Source organism: Channa argus, chromosome 6 (genome assembly GCF_033026475.1).
Source record: "Channa argus isolate prfri chromosome 6, Channa argus male v1.0, whole genome shotgun sequence".
Taxonomy (NCBI): domain Eukaryota; kingdom Metazoa; phylum Chordata; class Actinopteri; order Anabantiformes; family Channidae; genus Channa; species Channa argus.
In genome coordinates, this window is record NC_090202.1 from 4,358,228 (window position 1) to 4,385,942 (window position 27,715).

At 37.8% G+C, this 27,715-nt stretch overlaps 1 long non-coding RNA gene across 1 annotated transcript in view; it reads left to right on the plus strand.

Moving 5' to 3' along the window:
* The window catches only part of LOC137128902 (uncharacterized), a 108,553-nt gene that overhangs the window by 28,438 nt on the left and 52,400 nt on the right, over positions 1-27,715 (plus strand). Inside the window, exon 2 of the long non-coding RNA XR_010914662.1 lies at positions 10,486-10,537. This is a non-coding gene — a long non-coding RNA (uncharacterized lncRNA). The remainder of the gene's footprint in view (positions 1-10,485; positions 10,538-27,715) is intronic.

The window sequence follows — 27,715 nt, forward strand, 5'->3', positions numbered from 1 at the left end:
CTTCGAAAGCATTTTTGCCAACATAAAATAAGTAATATGAAATTACAATTGCCAATTTTTGTGTACTTGAATCTTTAAAACTGTATTTTAAAAGGAGTGAGGTATATTTTACTGAGACAAATAATCTAAACACATGACTTCAATCATCTAAAAACTGGCAGTAAGATATTGTTCTTTGATCTTAATCAGTTGAGTCTTTTAACTGTTGTTGAGTTAAAAGAGTGATAAAAAAGTCCAGAAAACAGGAGTATAATATAAAAAGAAATCGATCAAAAAGGCACACCCAACAAGGGCAATAGGACGTAAAACAGAGAAAGCGTATTTTAAAGATATAGAAATTATATATATATATATTCTACTGGTCCCAGTTCCATTTCAAACTAGAACTGGACACAGCAGAAGTAGAGAGAATGAAACATTTTGTGAAAAAATCGACCAGTTATTAAAAATCCAAAATTAATGATGAACATGCTGTGGGTATTTGTGAACTTGACTCTGAAAAGAAGAAAAAAGGTTGCAGTAATACTGTGAGAAAATTCTGAAAAGGAATGACACAAACACACACACACACACACACAAGCACAAATACATACAAAGACAGGGAGAAGGAGAGTGTTGGACAAAAGGTGAGCACGGATCTGCTCCCTTCCGTTAATCTCTCCCATCCTTAATCCAGCCAAAGTCTGGCGGACACAGACAAAAGAATGCTGCCTATCATGGAGACAGAGCACAGAGAAAGGTCTTGGCTCTCTGGAGGGTAGCTGGGGGGTGAGGGGGAGGGTTGGTGAGGGGTGAAAGGCCAGTGTCAGGGTTGAAAGGGTATTGTCAAAGCTTTGGCTATCCATTGTTGTTTGCGGGCTCACTCCTGGCCCGATGCATACTTTGTCCATCTCTTCGGTCCTCAATTTCCTCGTCCTTCTCTGTCCACTCTTTCGTCAGGCCGATATCATTTTCCAAAGCAAGGGAGGGGAATGGAAGAAAAAATGTGACAGATGTTTGGCTTGAAGCTTTGTGCCCTGTTACTGATGTAACTTTCTTCTCATGTGAATCTGGTTGTTTATACCCCACTAATCAGATTTATTGGTAGTAGTATTAATAATTTATTTCTACAAGTAGTTTTACATTTTAAGTGCATCTTACTTGTCTTACTTAAGTAGGGGTTTGAATGATGGTCTTGACATTCAGTTTTTGTATTTGACTAAGTGACTTTTAATAGTGTTATTAGTTTAATAGTTGAAGTAAAGATTCTGAATACTTCTTGTATACTTCTATATATATGAATTGATATTCTACCTACAGTAACCAAGCTGTAAATCTTTGTTGAATCAGTGTTGAAGAAATAATAATTCAAAAATAATAAATAACTGATTGCATTACATCTTTTTTCACTTTCATAAACTATATCTTATCTCATATTTATGACTTACCATCTCATAATAAGGCAAAACTAACACAGTCTTGTTTTTGTAATTTTAAGTTACTTATTTCATGTTGTCTTCAAACCCCTGAGAGATAGATGTATTTAAAAACATATCATAATCTCCCTTAAAATCCCTAATACCCACACTATTTATGTAATTGTAGAAATAAATTTTTTTTTGTTTATCAAACCTCAAACTTCTCAAAACATCACTAAGGACGCATGACCTCAGCATCCTGAGTTGTCACTACAGCCATGTTAGCAGTATGAAAAAAAACATTGAAAAGGGAAAGAAAGAAAATGTCTTTACAAAACAAATACTCTTAAGGTGTCATTGTCAATTTGACAAAATCCCAAGAACATGACTTCCTGCTGTCACTGAGCATTTGTGCAACAGCCTATCGATTTAAAGTCAAATGTCACTCTGTTGTCAAAGGACAGTCAGCTCTCAGAGACAGAGCCTTGCACATAAATCATCTCTGACCTGATTTCATTTTAATAATCTACAAATCATTCAGTTCTGGTTTTAGTTTCCAATCTGTTGACAGCAATTAGAAATAAAACATCAGCTCTATCAGGACTGGGATGCAAAATATTGATTTGATCCAAAGATTTCAGATTTGAATCTAATTAGATTCTCACATGCCTGTATTTTGCTCTTTTGCAACTAGTGATGCTATGCAGCAGTCTGGGGACTAATTGATTATTCAGCCCACAGCCCAGACAGCCAATTGTCTCATGCTTTGCTTTGATTTGTCAAAATGACTGATGCCAACTGTAATAATTTTCTCAATGGCACAGTAAACACTAAATATGGCTGAAGATTCACCAAATTCTAGAAAACAAGTGCCCTGCACATTTTATGGCATTTTTGGCTTTTTCAAATTTCCCCCTATTCAGTAGTTTTTTCACCACATATGCATTACTCTGTAAAGAAATTTTGCATTTTTACTTTTAAAGTGACAGAAAAGTGAGCTTTTAAGAACTGCTTCAATTATTTAATTAATGTATTGTTAAAAACTGCTCTGTTTCCTAATATACATCTTAATTAGACACTTCACAAAATTCACTTCATAAGCTAATTAATAATATTAATTACTATTTAATAATACTTAATATAACCTGCACAATATTTAGATATGTATAAATAATGTAAATAATATTATGTATATATGTATAAATAATGTGTTCTAATTAGTTAATGAAGTGATTTTTGTGATACCTTATCTTACAGTGCTGTGTGCACAAAATGTGTGAGTGTTGTCATAACATGTACTGTAGTTTCTCTACTTTACCAGCAGATGGGGAAAGGAAACATTTTTATGAGATGAAGTGCAGGCTCACAGTCTCTGCTCACCAGTTTGCTGCTGTTTGACGAAACAAAACTTTTGTCAGTATGGGTAAAGTCACTGCATGTATCACTTAAATTTTTTCTGTATTTGTATCTCAGTTGGTGCTGCAGATTATTTACTTATGTCAGAAACAAAAGTGAAGAAAAAAGTGACATTTACACTGTAATTATAAATCCATTGTTTAAATCGAATAATTAAATAAATACAATTTCTCTACATTTCTCAAACATTATTGACATTTATTGTCAATTAATTTTTTAATTTCAATACAAAATGAATCAACTAAATCTTTGTAACATACTAATATAAAATAAGTTTTTATAAAAACAATTTCAATTATATTTGCCATGAAACACATAATATAATTAAAAGAATGCAATTTCAAATGTTATTTATAGAAATCTTAAATAAATTATCATCACAAAAAAATCTTGCATTAAACTTCAGACCCAAAATATAGTAAAAAAATTACTACATTTCAGATTTATTAAACCTCCTCCAAAGTTTTAAATGTCAGGAAATGACGTATATAATTCATGCAGGTCAAATGGCACACTGTGTGTTACAGCACTTTCCCGTTGCAGCTTTAATCCTTGGATTTTGATGATGGACAAGGCACACAGCCCTCTGCCGTCATATGTAGATGTTGTAGATTTAAATAACTTCAGATGGAGGGAGGGTGGGGGACCCTGGAATCAAGTTACTCCAGTATAGAACCACACTATACAGCTACAGGATAAGTGACACTCTCTCTTCCTCTCTTTCTCTCTTTACAACACACACACACACTCCCTCTCTGCAAGGAGTGTCTCTGGGAGATGATTTCCTTCCCTGTGTGTCGTCCTCCTCGCAACCCCCCACCCTGAGCTCCTGCGCAGTGTAAACACAGTGTTCCAGAGGAATGTTGGACTCTCTGACCTCCACTGCAGTTCATTCGGTTCAGCCTGGCCGCGCTGTGCTCCGGCATCAGCAACAGCAGCGGCGGCAGCAGCAGCAGCAGCCCCCACCCTCCCCCTTGCCTCCCCCTTTAGAGCCCCTTCAATCCACTTTCTCTATTTTTCCCCGCCTCGGTTCTTGTCCTTGTCTCGCCTCTTCTCCTCTTTTTCTTTATTCTTTCCCATTCTTGTTCTTTAACAGCACATCACATTCCTCCCCCTAACCCTCCCTCTCTTTTTCTCCTCCTTTTTCTTTCCTTTAACTATTTTCTGTACTTGTTTGTAAACCCCCAATTATATTATTCTTATTCTATTTTACCTTTGCAGTGATTTCAGAGGATAGAATACTGTCTCTTCTTGTGCAATAATTCAAAAAGATAAATAGACGATCCGAATTGTCTCCATCGCAGGTTGAACCAACTGTGCTTTAACATGCTGAGTCCAGTGAAAAGCCCCATATCGGGGGTCTGACTTGTGCCAACAGTGCAGGACACAGACTGAAAATATGGCCCGTAGAAAATGTCTGACTGTCAGCTTAGTGTGTTACAGTTCACAGCAGAACTACTTCGATCCTCGTAATACTAACATACCACATATTTAGGTTATTAACGCTTATATTAGATGTAAGTTTTCTTAATGTTGCTGCTAGTTTATTTTTTTTATTTATTCCAAACCTATTGTCTTTCCACTTAACGTTGGGCATGATGACCCTGGTGCTCAAGACAACGAGTAGCCTCTAACTAACATAGTAATAAATACAACATTTATTGATATGAAATTCAAATAGGCATTCAGTCGAACGAACAATCAGCAACAAATAGTGGTGTGTTAGAAATGTTCATAAACATACCATATTTTAGATTTGGTAATTAAACCAAATGTCTACATGACGCCAAAATTTGACCAAATAATGCTTGTCTAGGGTCGTATGGTAATAGGTAGTAAAAATAGTGATGTTTGTATGTAAGAAAAGACTGATAAGATTTGTGATAAATGACTAACAATACTGTTTTTAAGAAATTACGTTGAGTGAATACAGAATTATTTATTTTAATGAGGGGATATTAGTTTGTATTTTGTGTGTAGTATTGTGTGTAGAGTTTTTTATGTTATTACACATTTAACACATCTATGGTTATTTGTACATCACATGACTTATCAATATACTGTTTGCAGTATACAGTATGAGGAAACAAGTTCAGATACAATGTGTTTGACTTAGAAATAAAAATGAGTCTAACATAATGAGTCAATCATGTTACACATTTTCTTTATTTTCCTTGTCATCATCTGCATTGTCAACTTCCATTAACATTAATTGTTGCTGAAAAGGTTCTGCTTCTTTTTTTTCAGTCATTTCAGACCATTCACCATGGTTATTTCATTTGCTTACACATAACATGCAGTGGTCTAATCAACCACTTGCTACATAAGTAATTATGTATTCATTTACATCACATTGTAATCCTTATGCTGTAGCTGCAAACATGGGAGGATCATTAATTATTCAAGCAGCAAAATTGTTGAACGCAGATAATGAATACGATGCTGGCGGAAATAGATGTGGTCCTTCTGCCATTATATGCAGACAGGATAGAGGAACTTGGCTGACCTCTGCTGGGCTCTGACAGGCAGTGTTGCAGATGATGATCCTTATGACCTATGGATAAGTATTCTCAAAGCTTCTCCTTGCTCATCTTACTCACCAAAATACTTTGAGGTGCATAACGAAGCCAATGCTACATGATGCTCTTGTCCAGCAAAGAACATAAACCTCACAGCACTAAATATGCCTTTTATGGTTTTCTTTTATATAAATGCACATTACTTTGACTGTGAATGACCTGATATTCATGGATGTTAGTGTATAATTGGACTGTATACTGCAATTCAGATGCATATGTTGCAGTTGAGATAGTAGTGGCAAGAGGTGGAAATTTCTAAATGGGATTTTGGATGTGCAGTTCAATCACAAACCATAATCCATTATAAGAAAGAGAGCGGAATCTGAACTCAGAGACTTTACTGAGAAAGAAAAAGAAGAATGATGGAAGCAGACAGAGTGAGCAAGAGAGCAAGTGAATGAGTGAGAGAGGGAAGCAGATGGCTGGAAATACAGCCTGCTAAATTATTCATCTAGGATGGAGTCTGGAGATGGATAGGAGCTGGCATGGGCACTTTTATTAGGATTCTGAGAGTTGTGAGGAGAGTGGTTCAAAACACTGTGATTGCCTTTTGAGAGTAGGAAAAGTAATTGCATTAAGTCTGGTAACAGCTATTTGCTGAAGCAATTAAATCCAAGTCTTAAGCTTAAGCACAAAGTAGGGACAGATATCTTCCTGTACCAAACATACTCAGTTTACAGCATAAAGAAACCACTTCTGATGCAATTGTTTTTGAATCAAAAATGCAAAAAAGTAACATGCATCCAAAATACTACATCAGTATTTTTAGTCTTACCAAGCTTTCTCTCCCTCCTTATCACCATCTGCATCATAAGCCCAACTCAGTTCTCTGTTGAAATCTTTGATCCATTAACACTGACCTTTACTCGAGCTTGAACAAATATATGGGCCTTAATTTGGACAAATACTGACTCTATATGTGTAAATCAGGTTGCTGTGTGTCTGGAAATTAATAAAAAAAACACAAGAAGCCATGCTTAAATTGTTGCAGCTGCAGTAATTCATTTACTGATGCCAAAACTAATAGTGTATTTAAATTTAAAAAAGAAAAGAAAAGTGAAGAAATATATTTTACCAACTTACATATTTACCAAATATATTTTGATCAACACAGACTCATAATGAGGTGATCGAGGATGCGGCATGTCCACAGTTTGAGTTTCAAGACAAGTCTTTAACGGGAAGTTGAATAAAAATGAAAAACAGCTAAAAAGGCGAGACATCCTGCTTCGTAAAATATGATTTGTGGTAGGAAAGTCAAAAAGTTTATGAATAAGTTCCAGGGTGTCTATTAGGGAAGCATGACATTCTCCATAATCCTTCTTCCTCTACAAAGCAAATGGACTTATTGTATACAATCATTTTTAGACAAAGATTTAAAATATTTACACTGAATACCTTTATTTTCCCTACCATAGGTGTTGGTTGTTTTGTTTCCCCATCTATTCAACATGTAGAGACAGTAAATAAGCTCTCTCCGTGTTCTATTTTTCCATTTTGCTTTGTGCATTAATATATGACTCTCCCAGATTCATAGGCACACACAGACACAGATGCATGCATGCTCCTGAGCGAAGGGCTCCGGGGAAATAGAGCAGAGTGGAAGCTATGTGCCTTTGCCAAGCAAGAGCTGTCTGGTGTCATGGCAACAAGTGCAGATTACCCCACCCTCCTTCAGTCAGAGAGAGAGGAGAGGAGAGGAGAGAGGGATGAGCAGGAACACAAGCACATGCACACACGCACACACACAAACACACAAACACACACATTGTATATATATAAAGACAAAATAGTTACACAACTTTTACACAATGCTCTTGTTTTAATGGTTTGAAATATTCAGTTTAAATTTCCTTTTTTTGCATTGGCAACATTGTGTGTACATATTACATATATTAATACAGCGGAAAACACAAAAACCCTGAAGCGATATGAGGGAGGGAGGGAAAGGCGAACAATGATTAGAGTGAGGCAGTGAGAGGTTTAGATGTGTGAAGAGGACATAAACAAACCGTATAGTAGAGCTAAATACATCTGGAGGATTTACTGTTATTAAAAACTGCAAGGCTATTCAGTGAGCAGCTTTCCTGTGTGGGGGTGGACAGTTTGCAACATGCAAAGGGGTGTGATCCTGCCAAAACCCAATTGAAGCAAATTTTAGAGAGAGATATTATTCATTATGTGTGTGTAGGTTATTGCTGCAGCCTAAGAGAAGAAGAGGGATGCTGGACAGGAATAAAGCAGCGGCAGTGAAGCATGGAGACAAGAAGAGTAGAGTAGAGAGTAGACGAGTCTGCACAAGGGTATGGAAGGGTATAAAAGATATGAAAGACTAGTTGCAGATTTTTGTAGCCCCTAAACAAAAAGAGCAAAACAGAGTGTGGAGGAGTTAAATGGTACCAACATGAGGAGAAAAATAGACAGTGGGGAGAAAGAAGGGAGGCAGAGACAGAGGAAGAGGAAGGAGGTGGGAGGGAGGTGAGGTCGTCTGAGGATACTGAATACTAAATTGACTGCGGCACAGCCATCATCAACAGTTACATCACTGCTAAGCACAAACTCAGGATGAACCTCCCTCTCTCTCTCCCTCTTTGTCTCCACCAGCCTTAAAGCACCTCAAAGCCAACTTTAGACTGAATGGCAATTAAGCAGAGTAGAGTGAGCATGTGCAATGGGATGTATCATATATTAATGGGATACACCAGGGCTGGTTCCAACTGAAATCCCAAGCAATAATTTTCTCCTTGGCTTCCTTGATCTTTTTGCTGCAGTCATAATCATCACCATCACCAGCAGCAACAACATGGTTGTAATCAGGTTCATTAAGGCTGTGGTACATATTTTAAACAAAGCACCACACTAGTTTCCTCCACAGAGAAGCACTCTATTACTGGAAATGACAGCATAGCATCATTAATATAACCACTGTGCACTGAATTATCAAACTAAAGTACTGTCAGCTCAATGTCAGCAAAGCTGTAATAGTTAAGTATTCATTATTATATCATGTTTTTTAAGATCTGTACTTATGCTGTGAGATTGGATTAAATGATCTGTTCTTTTCAAGCAGCATGACTCAAATGGTGTATCTGTATCACATTCTCCCACATAGAGTTGCCCGGCAGGATTTTCCTCTTCTGAAGGACACCTTACTTTAAATGTATCTGACCAGAATAGGTGATAAAGGGGGGGGGGGGGTAATGCCAGCTCATCTCAAATTTGAAGTCCTCCATCTTGAGAAGACTCAAGCACCTTCGTAGCAACTGAATTAAGAAAAAGGAACTAAAAATATAGTTAAATAATTTTGATAACTTCTGATTAAAAACTACCAATTAAGCTACTACAAGAGTACAGTACCTGGTTCCTTACAGAAATAAACTTTCAAAACCTTTTAGAGTTCTGGTTCACTGTTTCACTTGCTAAGTGGGTGATCTGGCATTGGCAACTCCACATTAGTACTTAGTACGCAGGAAGGTAGATTGGTTGTCCACTAATCTCAGAGTTGTTGGTTCAATCCCTGGCTCATCCAGTCACATGTCAATGTCTCCTTGAGCAAGACACTGAACCCCATATTAGTTGCTCCCGGTGAGTGTTGGCCAGCTGCATAGCAGCTCTCTCACCAGAGTGTGTGTTATTGTGAGTGTGAATGGGTGATTAAGAAGCAGTGTAAAGTGTTTTGAGTGCCAATAGGTAGAAAAGCGCTATATAAGTGCACACCATTGTTTCCTTTCATCTGTAAAGCTAAGCCACCTCAACTTTTATTTACCTAGATTTCCATATTCCAAAATCAGGAAATTGTGAACATGCAATGGTTAACACACTGATTAGAGACATAATTCACATTTATTGTTGTATGTGGTTTCCCATCCACATAGTAGTTTTGAAACCCAATTGAGTTTCACAGTGTTAGAGTGGATATTTAGCTGGAATCATGTTACAGTATCTTGCGTCTCCCTCTTTACTGCGGGTCCAATAAAATGACATGTTTTACCTGTAATGTTGCAGAGAGAAATAATGTATTGTAGATGCAGCTGGTTCTTATAATCACTATAATTGGTGACCCTGGCAAGCATTGACAATATGACCAGAGTTTTAGGAATAGCAAGAAGCAGTGTGGCTAGGGAGACTCCTCCATGCAGCCAACGCTTCCTAGTCTGCTTTCAGCTTGTTAGCTATACAGATAGACAAGATGGCCACTTTTGCGCTAGTCCTCTCTTTGCACTATGGCGCTGCCCCATTATGAATTCCAGCTGATCTGCCACCAGTGAACTATATCCTCATCCTCCTCCTTGAAGCCAGCTGACGCAGCCCTATTGGTGGCCCTTTATATATTCTGGAGCATTGGGACAAGACCTTTTTCTTTGACGTTGGAGACAGACGTCCTTGTCACTGAAAATTGCCTTAAAACTGCTAATTTTCCACAGCCCTTCAAAATTCCCCTGCCACCAAGATCTAGCCAGCCCTCAACCACAGCCCACCCATCATTGGCTACATACCTGGGGATCAGTCCAGCATCCTGTCACTCCAGTTCCTGCTGCGCCTGCCCCTCTGGGTCGGTCACAGGTGAACATGATTCTGTGGGACTTGTGCAGTGGTTAAACGCACTAAGAGACATAATTCATATATACTGTGGTTAGTATATAGTTTCCCATTCATGTTATTATATCTTTAAGAGACTATGCCCCTTTTGACTATGGGGGAAAAGAAGTGCCATGTTTTACCTGTGGTCATGTTATGTTGTAGAGAGAAGTAGCTGTGGCTGATCTAGGTTCTAAAACGAGACTCTCCCCTGTGTGGTTATTTTCTCACAGTCACTACAAACATTGTTTTTCCTATTTCGCACTAATAACATCAAAAATAACTGTATTTTATTTAGGTCTCCCAAAGCTTTGCCATAGTGCATGCTCCCTGACTCGATATGGAACTGAGCCATCGTAAATGTTGCGATTTTACATGTGTGAAAGAACCTCCATCGAGTCTAACAAGTTTCAACATGAAACCAGAATCTACTGTAATTTCAAACAGGTACATCTGAAAGGAGATTAGAAAGACACTTTTGGTTGATAACCTGCTTTATCATTTCCTGTCCTTAGGAGCTGCCAGGACAGCAGACTGACACCTACAGATGAGATCTGCCAGTAATGTGTAAGTACTGACGCCTCAGATACTGTACATAATAGTTTACATAGATCGTGAATGTCAGATTGTCCAGCTGCCCTAATGTCACAATCATTAGTTTTTCCACATTTGATCTATCTATGCAATGATCCCCTAACACCTAATTTGACTCAGTGTAATAACTAAACTAGTATAATAACTAAACTAGTAATAATAGTAATAACTATTCCTACCTAACTATTAAACAAAACTGCTCTTCTTCTGCACGACTTGCAGTGGGTTTTGTCACCGTCTTTGTTAATAGGATATGCAACAAATTGCCTGAGAGAAAGACACTTTGCAGTTGTGATGGCAAAAGCCTTCACTGTTGCACCAGCCAGTTTGATGCAGCTAAAATGACCTTTTGAATATTTTTATAGAATGTACTTTATGTCTGGGAGGTTTCAGGAAAAAAACAGAGTATTGGGAAAACATTCAATCTTCCTGGCAGCCAGTCCACACTGGGGTAAGTGAGGTGTGTTATCAAGCCCACTGTCACTGTACTGCAGTACCATAACTACAGTAAATCCTTTTACTATTTTATGACATTAACCAAGGAATCAAATAAAAAGTTGTTGCATATAAAATAATCTTAGGAAACAAGAACATAAGTGCATTTATTCTTACAGTATAGTCGGATTATTTTCAGCTATATTCACCTAGTCAGAGCCTACTTGGTAGGTGCTGAGACTCAGTCTTAGGGTGTGGAGTTCAGGCATTTGGGCAGGAGATCTGAGTAAAGCTGCTGCTCCTTGATGTCAAAATGGGACAGTTGGGGTGGTTCAGGTATTTTATAAGGATGCTCCCTGATCGCCTTCTATACATCTCAAGTGGCCTAGGAATACTTTTGGATCCCCAGGAGTAGCTGGAGAGCATGGTTGGGGAAGGTTCATCTGGAATATCTGCCTGAGCCTCCTAACACTTTAAACTGGCTTGAAATGAATGCTAGAAAATGGATAGATGGATGTCTATATATATCATATACATTGCTATCACTCTACCCATGGCTAGACCCATGTACAAGGAAGCATGGGTACATTTATTTTAAAGTAAAAACCTTTGAGTAGAAGCATTCCTGATCAGTGGCTACTACAGGAAAAAGAGCATGGTTCAATGTATCCTATAAGTCTTTTAGTCCAACAGGATGTTCTCTGAAACCCATGCTTTTATTTATTAAATGGGCAATAGAGTATTTAATTTTGAGCAGTGTCAGAATTAAAGAGGTCAATGTTCAACAAACCATGTTCCTGTGCCTTGTGTGTCTCTGTCCCAGTGTGATGCCGCTGTTAGTGTTCTGTGGTCATCACCCTATAAATACAACAGCTGACTGATAGACCCTGCAACAGCTGTCTGCTCTCCCATGACACATGGACACATCCTTAACACAGAGATACAAATGTGCTATAACACATGGGCTGTTCGCTGTGAAAGCATTTGGCAGATTTGTTTGAGTCAGGAGATGAATCGTCAATATCTCTGTATTCTTAAATCAAAATAATTCTTGTGCTTGTGACTGTGACTTTCAAATGTCAAATTCTAGTGATTTCTTTACTGTACGTATTTTAAATAATACCAAACACATTTAAGATAAAACTAATATCCAATTAAGTTTCTATATCAACATTTAAAATTTAATGAATGGACACATCCAACTAGAGCATTTCTCTCCTTTTTCTAACACAGTACCACATCAGAAAGTGACAGTGTAACAATGCTGTGGATTTTAAGGATCCCAGATTTATCTCCCATATTCAGCACTGCAGCAGCTGCACAGACATAAGGAGAGGCACCATTACAGTGAACTGAGGCCTGTTAATAGACCCACGATGTGGGGGGCCTTTTGGCTCTGCTTAGTGCTCAATGAGAGTAAAGGGAGAGGAGGTCAGGGGTGGGAAAGAGGGACAATGTGCAGGAGGAGTGTTTAGGACAGGAGGAGCAGGGTGTGAAGAGATAAAGAAGCAAACATGAATTTGCCACACTTAAAATCAGTGTAGGTAAATGATCAAAGCTCAGATCTGCATCCATCCATAGACTGTACCAGAGCCAGATATCAAAGAACTTTATATTTTATTCTGCAGTAACCTTCAATATACTGCACTTCTAGCAAACAATAGTATGCTCAATAACAAGCATTCATACAGGACTAACAAATATATAGTTAGTTGGGATTATTAAAAATGGTTACACCATATGCATTACATTGAATTACTTCATTTTGACAAGCAGCCATGGTCCAAAAGAGCAGTCATACATCATCAAAGTTTACACATTCGCTGGCAAATCTGAAAATTAAAAAAATAGCAACACAGAACTGAGACCTGTGGTGATACAACAGGACTCAGTTCTACAAAAATGCAAAAGCTGTGGCTCAGTCTCTTGTCCTATTCCTACTTGATCTAATTGCACCCAAAGACACTTTCTGGGTGCAGTCTCTGACTTGGGCATGTCTTGGCACAGCTTAAACTTTTCAAACAGCACTTGTTGCCTTATCTATAGGCACACCAGCCCTTCCATACAACACAGCATCAGCACCAACTTGGCATCTTCAGACTCTTTCCTCAAAAAGTCTTGAGGGCTTGCAGATTTAGCCTCTTCAACATTATAAACATCAGACCCAGCCCTTTTTTACCTGAACACCCTCACATAGGTTTACATTCCCTCTTAATCAATGTGCTCTGCCAACAAATAGCATCTGGTGATGTGGTGGAACAAGTTACCTTTTATCTCACTAGTAAGTTGTTTTTGATAAAACTGTCTTCCAAATGAGATGTAAATGTAATCAGAGTTTTACTAAAATTAATTTGGACAACCATCTAACTATGGATAAACTGCATCTATCCTTTAACTTTTCAAGTGTCTTTATCTGACACTGTGGGATGAGAACGTGGTAACCCAGCAGACATGCATATGAAAAAAAAACTGTATTACTGTATGTGTGATTTTGAATTTCAAATAGATCAATCAGGCAATTCTAGTGGCTACTTGCTACAATTAAAAACATTTCAGTGTTGTAAAATTTAGCAGTAAATTGGGGTTGAAGCCTTCACAGTCATGAATGTAGCACTTGAAACAGCCTTCCTATCTTCTTTATCCTCTTTCTTTAAGGTAAGATTTGATATGGGAGTTTGCCCTTATGAAATGGATTTGGTTTTAAATTGACTTTTTGTAGTGGTTTAATGCACTTGGCAGCTTCTGCAGCTTGTGTGTGTGTGCATTTTGTTATCTGAGAATCTCCTTGACCTTCAAAAAGTACTGCCATGCCTACTTGCCACACCCTCAATACCACTGTGAGAATACAGTTATCTTCAGTATGTAGGTAAAGGTGCGGACATGTCCTGCAGACATTTTGAGAAATTATGTGATTGACAAGGAGAATATGCACAGCTTGTATGTATGTGTTTGTGTATTTTCTCTGCTGTTCCTGGCTCTCTGAAGGTCATGCTATCCCCATGCTCAGCTTCATGGAGCGTTGCCAATGCTGATGGCTGCTGCTGCTGTTGCATGGTGTCTAGCACATGCTCTCTCCCACTGCAGGGCATTGATTGAGTGCCTCAGCTATGCCTCACCTGCTGGAACCAGCCAATACCAAAACAGCAGAGACTCCAGTCAGCCAATACCAAAGCAGGGAAAGGTTTAGAGAGGCTAGAGACAAACTGGCAGCCAGCAGACAAGTGTTGTTATTTGACTCTGCTAAAGAGAGAGAGAGAGAGAAAGAGAGAGCAGGAAAGTATCATAAGGGAGGAGGAAAAAAGTATGATACAATGGAGGGTTTGGAGGGAGTGGAATGGTAGAGAAAATTATAGTTAGAGTGAAGGTTAATGAAGCACAATGAGATGGATGATGGGGAAAGAGGGACAATTGTTATAAAGGAGGCACACATGAAGAGAGAGAGATGGGAAGAAAGAAAACTTTGGAAAAAACTGTTTATAAAACAGCAGGGATGAGAGACTCAAACGGCGAAATGGGTGAAGAGGCTGTATCTGTTTTTACACATATACTGGTGTGCACACAAATATTTTGAGCTCTTTTCAGGTTGCTTTAATGAAGCTGTCAAAATGAAAAATGAGCTAGTCAAATCTAATATCACCAGAAGTTAAGAGGCAAACCTTTCATGCAGAGCTGTGGAGAAGAGTGGATTCAGCATTGATGAGGATGAGCTGAGAAGATGTACAGCATTTGTATGAGCTGAAGTGTTGCTTATATTGCTTTAGTGCATTTAAAATCTCAAAGTGAGTTCAGTAAAATGTATTGATTTGTTAACAGACAATTATTCATTTGGTTGGATTGATTCACATGTTCTTGTTTAATCAGTAAACCACATATTCAGAATAAACAAATCTGTTCCATACCTAAATTCAGCTTGCATGCTCAATTTGTTCAACAGCAAAAGTTACTGTACATATACCTAAAAAAACACTAAAATGCAAAATGTGGCTTCAAAGGACGCCTTTGCTCATATTGCACTTGCCTATTTTAATTTTAGATTGAGTACTACATGTAAATGTCATTAAACCTCTCTCTGATTTACCTATATTAAAACATTTCTCTTCTACTAACTGAAAAATGCCTTCAGATGATATCACTTGGAGAAACCTTCAGTTTAGATTATGTTATCTTGCTCATATCTTGAAGTTTGTAATGATAGTCAACCTGCTTTTCAAGTGCTCTTCCAGATGACATCGTCTAAACTCCTAATGATGAGAAACTCTGGGTGATATCATCTGGAGGAGGTAGAAGCAGAGAAATATAATAATATAGGGAAGTCAGAGGGAAGTTTAAAATCATTAGTGTAAATGTATACCCTAAACTAAACCGATAGAAAGCAAGTTGAAAATTGGTGAAGTTGTCCTTTAATGTTGAGTATTTTAAATAAATATACAGCAGTATCTTTATTTTGCCACTAGAACTTAAAGCAACATCATATCATCAGATCATCATTGCTATAGAGAAACCTGAACTTGCCCTGGTTTCCTTCCAAAGGTAAGAAAAACACATTAAAAATTATGCTGAGATTTCTTACATCATAAGTAAATCCTGCCTTAAAGCTTGCCTTTCTTCAACAATATGTCATGTAACTTCCTTGATGTCTTTACAAAGATTATCTAATATCACAGCTTAAAGGAAGAGGTAAATCTATTAGTAAGTTCAGACATGCCTAGAATAATGTCATGATAGATAGGGCAGAATGCTGCAGAGGTTTACAGCATGAATATACATTTAGATTAGTTGGTGAGTTCGTGATTATTAACAATTACATTACACACACAATTACATTACATTACATTACATTACATTACATTACATTACATTAACAATGATCTGCTGCATTTGTAGTTTTATTTCACGGGAGCTGTAGTTTTTCAGATGCTAAAAAACAAAATTGGCAGTTCCTTTCTTAAAATAACACGTTTGTTATGGAAAACGCCTGCATTTGATGAGAGTGGACAAATCCATCCCAATGGTTGTTGAGAATATACTGTGCCTACTGTATCTCCCAGTAGATATTTTGACTTATCATAGTAGCACAGGTGTAACTATTAATAATTAACTTTGTTTCTATTCATTATTCTAGGAATCCTGTCTGGTGAGCTAACATGGAATACAGCCATTATTGATTTTATTGCCAAAGAACTTTTCGCTGTCAGAAATGGAGCAGAGGAGCTCTGCATTGTAATTGTATGCAGCTTCTATGTAGCTTAGACTCACAATTGACCAAACAGTGTTATCTTCTTTATGCTATATTCATGCACCATTGTTGGCATGTTTACTGGCAATTTACTGTCATTTCCTTATGTGTGTTTGTGCAGTTCTTTCATAGAAAAGTCAGAATCAGGAAAAAACAAAATATAAATGATTCACTGTAATTATCAAACATAACCAGTGTTCATCAACTGTAAATGATGATATCCATAATAATTAAATGCTGATATTTACTTTTAAAGGCCTTTCTGCCTATCTCACTGTCTCACTGTCTTCTTTACGGTCAGAAACCGCTGGCAACTTATTGGATAACGTTCTATTTTCGATAGCCAATGTACATTACACATGGCAGGTACGAACCCATGTACAGCATGTGCCAATACCAATTTTATCGGCGTGTCTTAATGAAACATGGACATTGACACATAATAAAATATGTTTCAATAGCAATTCAGTGGTTGGAACCATATACACAAAATGTAGTGTAAGTAGTTTGTTTATGTACAGAGGATTTTTAAATATTACTATAAGTATAAAGCCAAAGTTTTTTGTTGCCATCAGAAAAGAAACAGCTTTAGACAATAAACATTATTGTAGATTTAGTAGCCCTTAAAGAGAGTATTATTTTAATATAGGTGACTTATCTATTTACAGGCAGATGATCTGTGATTTTACTGCTTTAAATTAATACTACAATTATAAAATATCCTGATATTACTAGCTGGCACTAGGTAGTTAAAGGCTAAAACTATAAAACCATAGAGAAATGGTGATGGTGTCTTTTAATGTGGGCTAAACATGCTTAACAACTAATTAACTGTAGATGTATTTTATTACTGTTGCTATGCTAGTTATGAAGCTTTTTGATCTCACAAGGCAAATATGCATTTTACAATGATGATGGGGGCAGATGTATCAAATTATATGTAGGCTTCTTGATTACAGACAATTCCACCTCGTTGATCAGTTTATTAACAAGTTGTTATTAAGCTGATTGAAACAGTTGTTTCTGGCTGACATCTCCCGTTTTCCATTTGTAGATTTTGCAACGTCCTTAAAATGCAGTTTTTCTCCTCCAAAAGTGCCTAGTTTAAACCTTTGTGATTTGTTTTGTGGTTTTTATTTTTAAAACTTCCTGTAAGATGGACGTGTATTATTTTGAAAGGACAGCCAAAACATAATAAAAAACAAAACTTAACAACGGTATAAAACGGTAAAAGGTAACAGAATAAAAATGAGACTAAATACATTAAGGAGACAGTTATAGATCTTTTTGGGTTTAGCTCCAGTTGAAAGTGGTAACAAGGTTGGTTTTCTGATTTATATAATTTTGTGAGACATTTAAATTTCTGTGTTGATTAAGTTGCTTATATGTCTTTATGTTTGCTTAATGTAAATCTGCTATACGATGTCTTAACGGTCCAATAAGGTTTTAATTTAGTGTGTTGTCTGTGTTTACTTTGTATAGCTCTTACGTTAGTTAGATGAAAAGGATAAGAAAAATAAAGTTTAAAGTATCAGACCACCAGTAAGGCTTTACATTTCTGACTGGATGCTACAGTCTTAAATAATCACCTGATCGCTACAGTACAAACATTAAAGCTACATGTCCCTTCAAAAAGTATACACATTTAAAGACATGCAAATAAAAAAGTACTTAATTGAATTAAGCATTAAATTTTCCAGTAAACTACTGAACTCTGAGTCAATCAGTCCATTAATGTTTTTGCACAGAAGAGGGTTAAAACTGAAAAATTATTTCAAATAAAGAATTTTAAGTCTTGGAGTGGCAGTGGTTGTGTTGGTAGAGTGGGTCAGATGTTCGTGTCCTGCTCTTACTGACCACATGACGAAGTGTCCCAGGGCAAGAAACTGAACCCCCATTAGCCCATCCCCATCCCCTGCTGCTCAATGCTGGGGAGGGTTGCGTCAGGAAGAAAAAAAAAAAACAGAAAAAAAACATTCTGCATAAAAGAAACTGCAGTACATGCAGGTTCACTGTGATGAATGTGAACTTACAAGATAAGACAAAAAAAAATAAAAATAGCTAGTCCTACTAATACCAAAATAGTGTGATTGAGATATCCAGGACCAATCTGAGTGAGTGGCCAGGTTGGGGTTATCTGGCCTTACCAAAACTATCACTGGGTGTCTTGGACAACTGGTACCAAGAAGCAGTTTTCAGCTAGTTCTGTAATGCCCACTTTTCTTTTTATGGCTATGATCATGTTCATTCAAAAGAAGTTGACAATTAGAAGCAACATCCCTTGTACAAAAATGTAAGCATTTGATACATCATGATATGAAATGGTGATGTCTACCTACATTTTTGGTTAAAGCAAAAGCAAAAAGTTATTTTTGTATTGTAAACATTAGTAAAAATATGATCACATGATCATCCTTAAGTTAACCTGCGTCAAAGCAGGTTAAGCATCCAGCAAAAGTTACCATAGTGATTAAGCCCAATTAAAGTGAGCCAGTTTAGTCATAATAGGATACTTGAGTTTAGACCAAAATGAGTGGAATAAGCCACAAATTATTATTATTTTTTTTTGAATGGATCAGCATCATCATATTTGTTAATTACACTTACATAATTAGACTCACAAGATTGGCAGCTGCAAGGTCTCCTTAACAAATACACTGTGCAATCCATGTATTTTCATGTATGTGTTTTCTCACATACTCTTTATTAAGGGGGGTTTGAGCTTCAGTTCAGTGTGTTTGTGTCCCTTTGGAGGACAGCTTTCGCCCTGGGCTGGGCTGACTTTATGGCCTCCTGTTTTTTGTCGGACCCCACTCGACCTTTTCTCCTCTGGCTACGATCTACTTGACTTTAGTTGAAGCTAATAGTAATCCTTCTGACAGCTCTTTAAAAAAGCTACACTGGAATTGTCACGAAGGCAACATTCTCAGATGTGTAGTTAAAGATGCACAAAGAAAGGCTTATTATAAACTGACACATCTAAAGTCTAGTGTAAAATATAGACTGTCTCTTGAACAACAAAGAAATGTCAGTACTAGTAGATGAACATGCTTTACTTCCACTGGTCTAAATAGCCTAGATTTAATTGAAGTTGCAGTACATTCCCATTCTTTGATATGGCAGATTTGTGTACCACAGTTGTAAAGTTGGATGAGTTGATTTGAATGTCAATATGTTTTCGAAGTAAAAGTTACTTTCAGTGTTTGCAACAACAGTGGCAGGTGGCTTACGGAGCTCAGACTGATGGATGAAACACTGGAAAAGACTGACCAAACTAACTCAGATAAAATGTGACTTTTTAAACAAGATTTCTAGTGTGCACTTTGATAGGCAACCCCCAAACAATTAGAAACATCCAGCAATTTAAAGCTCAATTTTGGATAATTTTAGCTAAAACAACCAAATTCTTTCCCTAACTGTAAAAATACATCACAACCACAATTTTGGACATTTTACGGATGCTAAATATGTGTAATCAAATATGTAGGAGTTTCCATTGTATTAAAAAAACTGAAGATCAGTATCATTATAACAATATGCATTTGTGCCTTTGTTGACTTCTAACCTAAAGTCAAGCATCTTTTAACCTAAAGCAAGTTGCTGGCCGAACTATATGAACTACAGCATTATAAATGTACTAAACCTTTTTAATATTATGTTTAAACACCGAAACCACTGGATTATGGTGCATAGGACTGTGTGGGGTCCCATGAACATTGGGAGTGTGTCACGATACGGCCCTGCAGCTTCACTTCCTCTCCTGGATTTTCCTTTTGTAGTCCAACTTCACTTACCTCATTTAGTTCTAATTGTTTTCACCTGTGTCAAGATTCTCTCCCTGACAAATCTTAGCTGTTTATTCACTGAGTGAACTCCCAGCCTTCTGGCTCAACCTGACTCTTGTATTTTGGACTCTGTTGCCTGGTTTTGGTCTGAGCTACAGCTCTGCATTTTTAGTTTCATCCCCTAGTTTTCATCCCCGATCTGCTTTATATATATACCCACTCTTTAGTTATTTGTTTATACATAGGTTCCAGTAAAAGCCAATATCTCAAATGGAGTTATAATGGCAGGGAAAAAAAATTGTTTTAAAAGAAGATTTAAAAGCAGAAAGTGAGGTGGCCTGCCTGATGTGCAATGGCAACTCATACCACAATTTTGGAACAGCAACTGAAAAAGGGCAGTCACCTCGAAGGTTCCTCTTTGTTTTAGGGAGGACTAATAGTGAGTGATCTGCACACCTAAGAGAGCATGATGGAGTATATATAAGGAGGAGGTCAGACAGATATTGAGAAGCAAGGCCATGTAAACATTTAAAAACAAATAAAATAATTTTAAAATCGATACGAAAACGAACCAGCAGCCAATGAAGTGATGCCAAGGTTGGAGTTATATGCTCTTGTTTTTTTGTACCGGTCAAAAGCCCGGCAGCAGCATTTTGGACTAGCTGTAGCCGAGCACGTGACATCTGGTTAGGTCCAACATAAAGTGTGCTGCAGTAGTCTAAGCGAGTTGCGGTAAAAGCATGGATTAAACTCTCAAAGTGATGCCTAGAAAGAAAAGGTTTTGGTTTGGCCAGTTGTCTTAAATAAAAAAAGCAGGACCTGACCACTGAACGAATCTGTGCATCAAGTTTGAGATCAGTGTCCAGTCTCACACCCAGGTTTGTTGCTATAGGTTTCAAATATTGAGTTAAAAAGCCCAGGTCAACCTGAGTTTTGTAGGCATCAATTGGCCCAAACAATAGGACCTCAGTCTTTTTATCATGAAAGTGCCCTAATTTCTTCAACACACTGAAGGAGTTTTGTTGTAGATTAAGCGTTTTCATTTTATAAATGGGAGATACATTTGACTATCATCAGCTTAAAAATATAATGAGATGCCATAATTTCAAAAATGTAACCAACAGGGGGTAGATACAGGGAGAAGTGAAGAAGCCCAAGAATGGACCCTTGAGGCCCGTAAGATCCGACAATTCCAAAACAACACAGTGACCAGAGTCTGTGGCTGTAAGAACATCATTAAAAACCCTCAACAGTGCTGATTCAGGACTTTGGTGGGTTTTAAACCCAGTCTGAAATACCTCAAGATATTTGTGCTCATCTAAGAAGGATTTCAACTGGCAGTAAACAATTTTTTCCAAAACCTTAGAAAGGAAAGGGAGTTTAGAGATTGACCTAAATTTTGAAAACACAAATGAGTCTAAGCCCGGCTTCTTAATCAGTGGTGTCACCATTGCATTCCTAAAACTCACAGGTACAACCCCATTTGCTAAGCTGCTATTAATAATATTGAGCACATATGGAGCCAAAGTGGGGAAACCTCTTTATAACGACGGGGGGGAATTGGTTCCTTAGGAGATCCAGCAGACTTCACATAATCAATTATTTCTTTCAAAAAAGACAGATTGACAACCTCAAACTGATCCAAAACAGCAGAGCAAGTGACAGAGACACAAGGGTCTTAAGAAGAGGGCTCACAACCTTATCAATAAGCTTTTCACACACTTCAGCAGAGTTCTCCAGACAATATGATTGAGGGACATTAAAGACAGAGTTCATGGTTTTAAATAAAACACAAGGGTTGTGACAGAAACAATAACATCAGAAAAATACTTTTTTTTATCAGCTCTCACAGTTCTCTGATAAAAACACTAACTGTCCCTTATAACATCTGAAAAAACACCTAATGTAACTTGTCTTTCTTCCACTTTCACTCAGCTCTCCTGCACTCCTGCTGGGCAGCATGCATAGCATCTTTTAACCTGGGCTCATATTTGGTTTAGAAAGCTTTATTTTCCAACCAAAACTCAAATAAGTTTATCTCAAAGCTGGAAGGAGGTGCTGTTGGCCTGACTTTTACAAGCATAACTTTTCCTGTCGCTATTCCTCCCCCTTGAACAGACGTTCTCGGGGAGCTAAAATATGTCCAACTAGGTGACAAAAGTTCACAAAAAGCACTGGACTCACCGACAGTCATCCATGTTTCTGTTACACATAGAAAAACCAACCGACAAGACCTGAAGAAATTCTTCAGAATAAAAGATTTGTTAGCTACCGATCTAGCATTCTAACATTCAGCAGGAGCTGCAGTGGCATTAGCCATCTGTGGAGCTCGAATAAGGGGCATCAGGTTGTGTTGGTTCATTCTGCCGTTGCAGAGTAAATTCGTTCCCCCTCATCCGACCTGACCACAGGAACCAGACAAGAGCCAATTGGATCCAGAGAGCACCACGAAATTAAGCGACAGTATGATGACCCAGTATCTCCAAGGAAAGTGGCAGGAGAGCGTGCGAAACCAGCTTTCAGTCTCACAAGCCTGCACTGCACTTTTCCCAGCGTCTATACCCTCTACGTAAAGGCTGAGCCACGACATGGTAGAGGTAACCCGGTACCTCTACCTGCAAGAGGTGGTGGGCAGAAAGCTCTCCCTCCATCCTGTCCGAACTTAGCCAAGTTTTCAATGTCGGAGGTTTGGGAATGTTTGACAATCATGCACCACTAGAGACTTTGACAGTGACAATTGATAAGAACACTATAAGGACAATCAAAGATTGCAGAATCAAACGCCGAGCCAAACAGACTGGCGCCATCTTGGTCTAAGGGAATTATTTAGCACGCTCTTCTCTTCCCTTAATTGGGCCACCCTCATACATCAAACCCTGACAGAGTGAGGCTCCTGAGACCTTTGCTCTTTGGTGTGGGGAACACAAGCCGTCATTTGTTGGCAAGGGCAATGGGTGAAAGGCATTGTAGACCTGGAGGAGGGTGTTAAGGTAGGAAGATGATGTTGCGTTGCGTCAATTCTGTAATTGGCTGATCAAAATTGCAATGTGCTCCTGCATTTTGGATCATTTGGAGAAGTTCAATTATGCGTTCTGGTGCCCTGTTGTCAGGGCATAACAATAGTCAAGATGAAATACTGTAATGAGGAATTGTGTACCATTTTTAGAAAGGTAAGGGCTGATCTTTCTGGTGTTGCAAAGGGGAAATCGGCATGACTGAGAGTTGAAAAAGCAACTGCAAATTTCTGATTTAAAAGTTTGTAAAGACACACACTGAGGGTAATAATAATGTTGATGTCTTGTATGTGAGATCTGGCTGGAAAGACTAGAACTTCTGTCTTCAGATTAAAGATTTATCATTCAAAAAGCTATGTTGCATGAAAACATAATCCTCCAATGATTAAATTTCTTACAAAAACATTGTCGTGTTTGCAGTTCAGTTGCATTGGTTCCAGACATTTGCATAATTTCAACAATCAAGTAATAAAAAGGTAAAATACTTTGCAAAACACTAGTTTGCAATAGTTTGTGTTTTATGCTAACAATTATTATTTACAATTTTTACAACTGATAGTTTTGCAATGATTTTTTGCACCACATTTTCTTATTAGCACACTGCTTCCATCAAAATCTTTTTGTTTCACTTATTCTGGTGATTGGCTATGGTATATTAAGGTAGTACACAAGAATATCTGCTGTAATTTGCTTGTCTGAGAAGTACCTTGGACAGTTAATTGTGTATAAGTAATTTGATATAACAGCTGCAGCCAAGTGCCATGGGCAGTGGGTGGCTTGGTCTCCTACACCCCCTCTCATGTTGTACATATCCCTATCAATGTTTATACACTGTGGAAGTGAAACCGTAATTGAATGTCTTCTTGAAAGCACATACACCGAGTACTCAATGTTTACAGCACTTGACATTGAATCCAATCTTTTATTATTGGTGCTGACATTCTGTTGCTGAAAACTGTAATGTTCTGTACATATGCTCTGCACATGTACTGAAGCCTATGGTTGCTCAGCTACACACACATACCTTACAGTACAGACACATACACCTAAAACCATGCAATATCAATGATACACACACACACTTTACTATGTAACCCTATCGCCTGTTCCTGCCCATGTGTCCTCTGCTTGTTTGTGTTGTATCTAGTTCCCAGTGCCATATGCTGTCCGTGGCCATCGGTATCACACTCTGCGGCAGGCCCTAGTAGCCTGCTGTTCTCAGGGCCTGGCTCTTCTTGTCTAAACAAAGAATGCAATGACAAATACAGTGAAGTATTAGAGTTCAGGATTCGAGTTTCAGTGCCGAAACTCACATATTGTTTTACTGATCGACTTTCCACCAAGCTTTACAGCATACTATACATTACATTAGCCCCTAAACCAGCAATTGACTATTGGAGAAAAAGAGCTACTTTTGAAACTACTATCTAGTGGATTTAGTACATTCAACATTAACAACATCAACAAAGTGCCTAACTGCCAGTTGGCATCTGTATCACCATATGTAAACTGATCTTCATGTGTAAAATCAGTGAAGTGGCTCTTTAATATTACATGTATGTACTTAAGTGCCTGGAGAATCTACAGCTCTGGTTTTATTTTACTTACGTCTGTTTTGATGAGACCAAGAATATGTGTGGATTTACTAAAGCAGGAAAGCTGATTAAATTAGTTCAGCACGTAATGAGTAGATTTGGTTTGTCACACTGACTGATTACTAAAGACTAATAAAATGACCTGTATGAAGTAGTTTTCTACTGTAACAATTTATGAACCCCTAAGCAAAGCTGATTCACATTCCCAAGTTCTTCACACACTTAAAATCTTTGTATTTAATTCAGTATGAAATAAAAATGTGAGGTCAGTTGATTGGGTAACTGTGATACAATAAACTCTGTCATAGTAACCCAATGTTTTTATCATCTTTATTACAATAAGCCACATGGATCAAATCATTTCAACATTTACAAGTTTCTCACTTAAGAAACGTGTTTGAAAACTGTTTCACCCTAAGTCCTGTCACATTCTTTTCAGTTCCTTGCCCATCATCTGTGTTCCACATGTTGAATGATACAAACTTTACAATATGATTATAGCTGTGTTGCTGTATTGTATTGGATCATGGATCATTGAAAGAGACATAGAATTTCACTAGGCTTTTCATGTTGTCTTAACTTGCAATACTATTAACTTGTATTTAATAAAAAAAATGTTTATTCAGCATGAATAACTGTATGTATAAAATGTAAATAAAATAGAGCACATTGATTTGTAAAAAACCTAAAACCAACTTTACTTGTAAGTAAGGTACAAATGCAATGTGTTGCATGCTAAAGAGCTCTTCTTTAGCACGGAGGACCTAGCATCCATGATTTCCAAAAAGAATTTCAAACTTGGACTCAACACTTTTCCACTTTACCTTGGTCCATTTTAAATGAACTCAAGCTCAGACAGGGCAGTGTTTTTTCTGGATCTTGTTTAAATATGGAAATTTCTTGGCAAACTTTGATTACTGCTAATAGTGTTCAGAGGTGTTCCTGAGCCCATGCACTGATCTTGACCAAATAATCATGTGTGTGCAGTGCTGCCAATAGATTAGTCCCTTTTAATATTCTTTTTTGGCTTTGCCCCTTGCATTCAGAGATTTCTCTATATTCTTTGATTGTTTCATTGATAGTATGAATTGATGAGTAATTAGAGATATTAAGATGTTAATATTCCAACTGCTAACTAAAAGTGCAGGCCCTGTGAGTTACAGGCAAGTGACTCTATTTAACAGAAAGAACTGCTCTCAATATACACATACTACAAGTGTTTGTAACAGTTTCGGCAGTCCACCCTGTACTTTTGCTGTATTGACTCCTTGCTGCAAGTAAAAACCTTAAAGACTCCAGCTACTGTCTTTTTTGAGGAACAATTTATTTAACATGAATTATAAATATTCTTGCTTAGATATTAGCCCATGCAATTTTTCACAGTGATCAAGATCATCCCATTATTATTTTGAAAGCCAGCTTCTCTAAAATTGTCTTTTTAAACCCAGTCAAAGTCCTGAGCCGTTTACAATGAACCGTTGTGAGATGCTCCATCAGAATGTTTTTGGCTTGAGATGTTTGGGCAGATATTTTTCAAATATATCAAATATCTTTCAAATTATTTGAAAATTATTGCATTCAAATTTCATTTAAATTTCACACAGTAAGAAAAACGTTAATCAAAACCAATTGTTGATTTCATATAGATTGTATTTATATTTGTGTCCTGTTTTTGCATACGTCCCAGTGGAAATATAGCCAGAAAATAACAGGGCATTACATGCAACAAAGCATGGCTCACTTGGAGGCCATGTTGTTCAAATGTATGGAGAGGTTTATGAAGTATAAAATGTCAACTCCAATTTGTCCTAATCTTGGAGCTCTTCCCTACAGGTTTCTAATCCTGCAGTGGCTTTGGTGTATGCTTTTCCTTACACTTTTTAGAAAGCGACAACCACTACTTTCAGGAACAAAAGCTAAAACATCAGTCTTAGTGCAATCATTTCAAAATGCAACAACAAACTGATTTGATCTGTGTGTTTGCTTTCACGTTGGACTTTTTCTGGTTTTTGTATATTCTATGTGTTGTCATATACAATCTATGGTGGCTGTTTTTGGTTGAAAAATTAATATTTTACCAAAATGTTCACTTGACATCTTCATCTTTTATTGTAGCCTAAACAATTTAAAATACAGGGCAATAATGTGTCCTCTGGGCTTTAGATGTTGGCTTGACCGTGTTGTGAAAAAAAAATTTAATATATAAAATAATATATGCACATCTCTCTGTCTCTCTTTCTGTGTCTCTCTGTGTCTCTCTCTGTGTGTGTGTCTCTCTCTCTCTGTCTCTCTCTTTCTCTTTGTCTCTCTCTCTGTGAGTCTCTCTCTGTGTCTCTCTCTCTCACTGTGTGACTCTCTCTGGGTGTCTCTCTCTGTGTGTGTCACTCTCTCTCTGTGTGTCTCTGTCTCTGTGTGTCTCTCTCTGTGTCTCTGTATCTGTGTCTGTCTGTGTCTCTCTCTCTGTGTCTCTCTATCTCTGTCTCTGTGTGTCTCTCTGTGCGTCTCTCTCTCCCTCTGTCTCTCTCTGTGTCTCTGTCTCTGTGTCTCTCCCTCTGTCTCTCTGTGTGTCTATCTCCTTCTCTCTGTCTCTCTCTGTGTCTCTTTTCTCTGTTTTTCTCTCTGTGAGTCTCTCTCTCTCTCTCTCTCTCTCTCTTTCTCTCTGTCTCTCTCTCTTTGAGTCTCTCTATGTGTGTCTCTCTTTCTGTGTATCTTTGTGTCTCTCACTCTGTGTCTCTCTCTGTGTCTCTTTCTGTTTCTGTCTATCTTTGTCTCTCTATCTGTGTCTCTCTATCTGTGTCTCTCTCTCTGTGTCTCTCTATCTTTGTCTGTCTGTGTCTCTCTCTCTGTGTGTGTCTCTCTGTCTCTCTCTCTCTGTGTGTGTCTCTCTCTCTCTCTCTCTCTCTCTATCTGTCTCTCACTCTGTGTCTCTCACTCTGTGTCTCTCTGTGTGTCTCTCTCCCTCTCTCTGTCTCTCTTTGTGTCTCACTCTCTCTGTCTCTCTTCGTGTCTCTCTCTGTGTCTCTCTGTGTGTCTCTCTCCCTCTCTGTGTCTCTCTCTGTGTCTCTCTCTCTCTGTTTCTCTTTGTG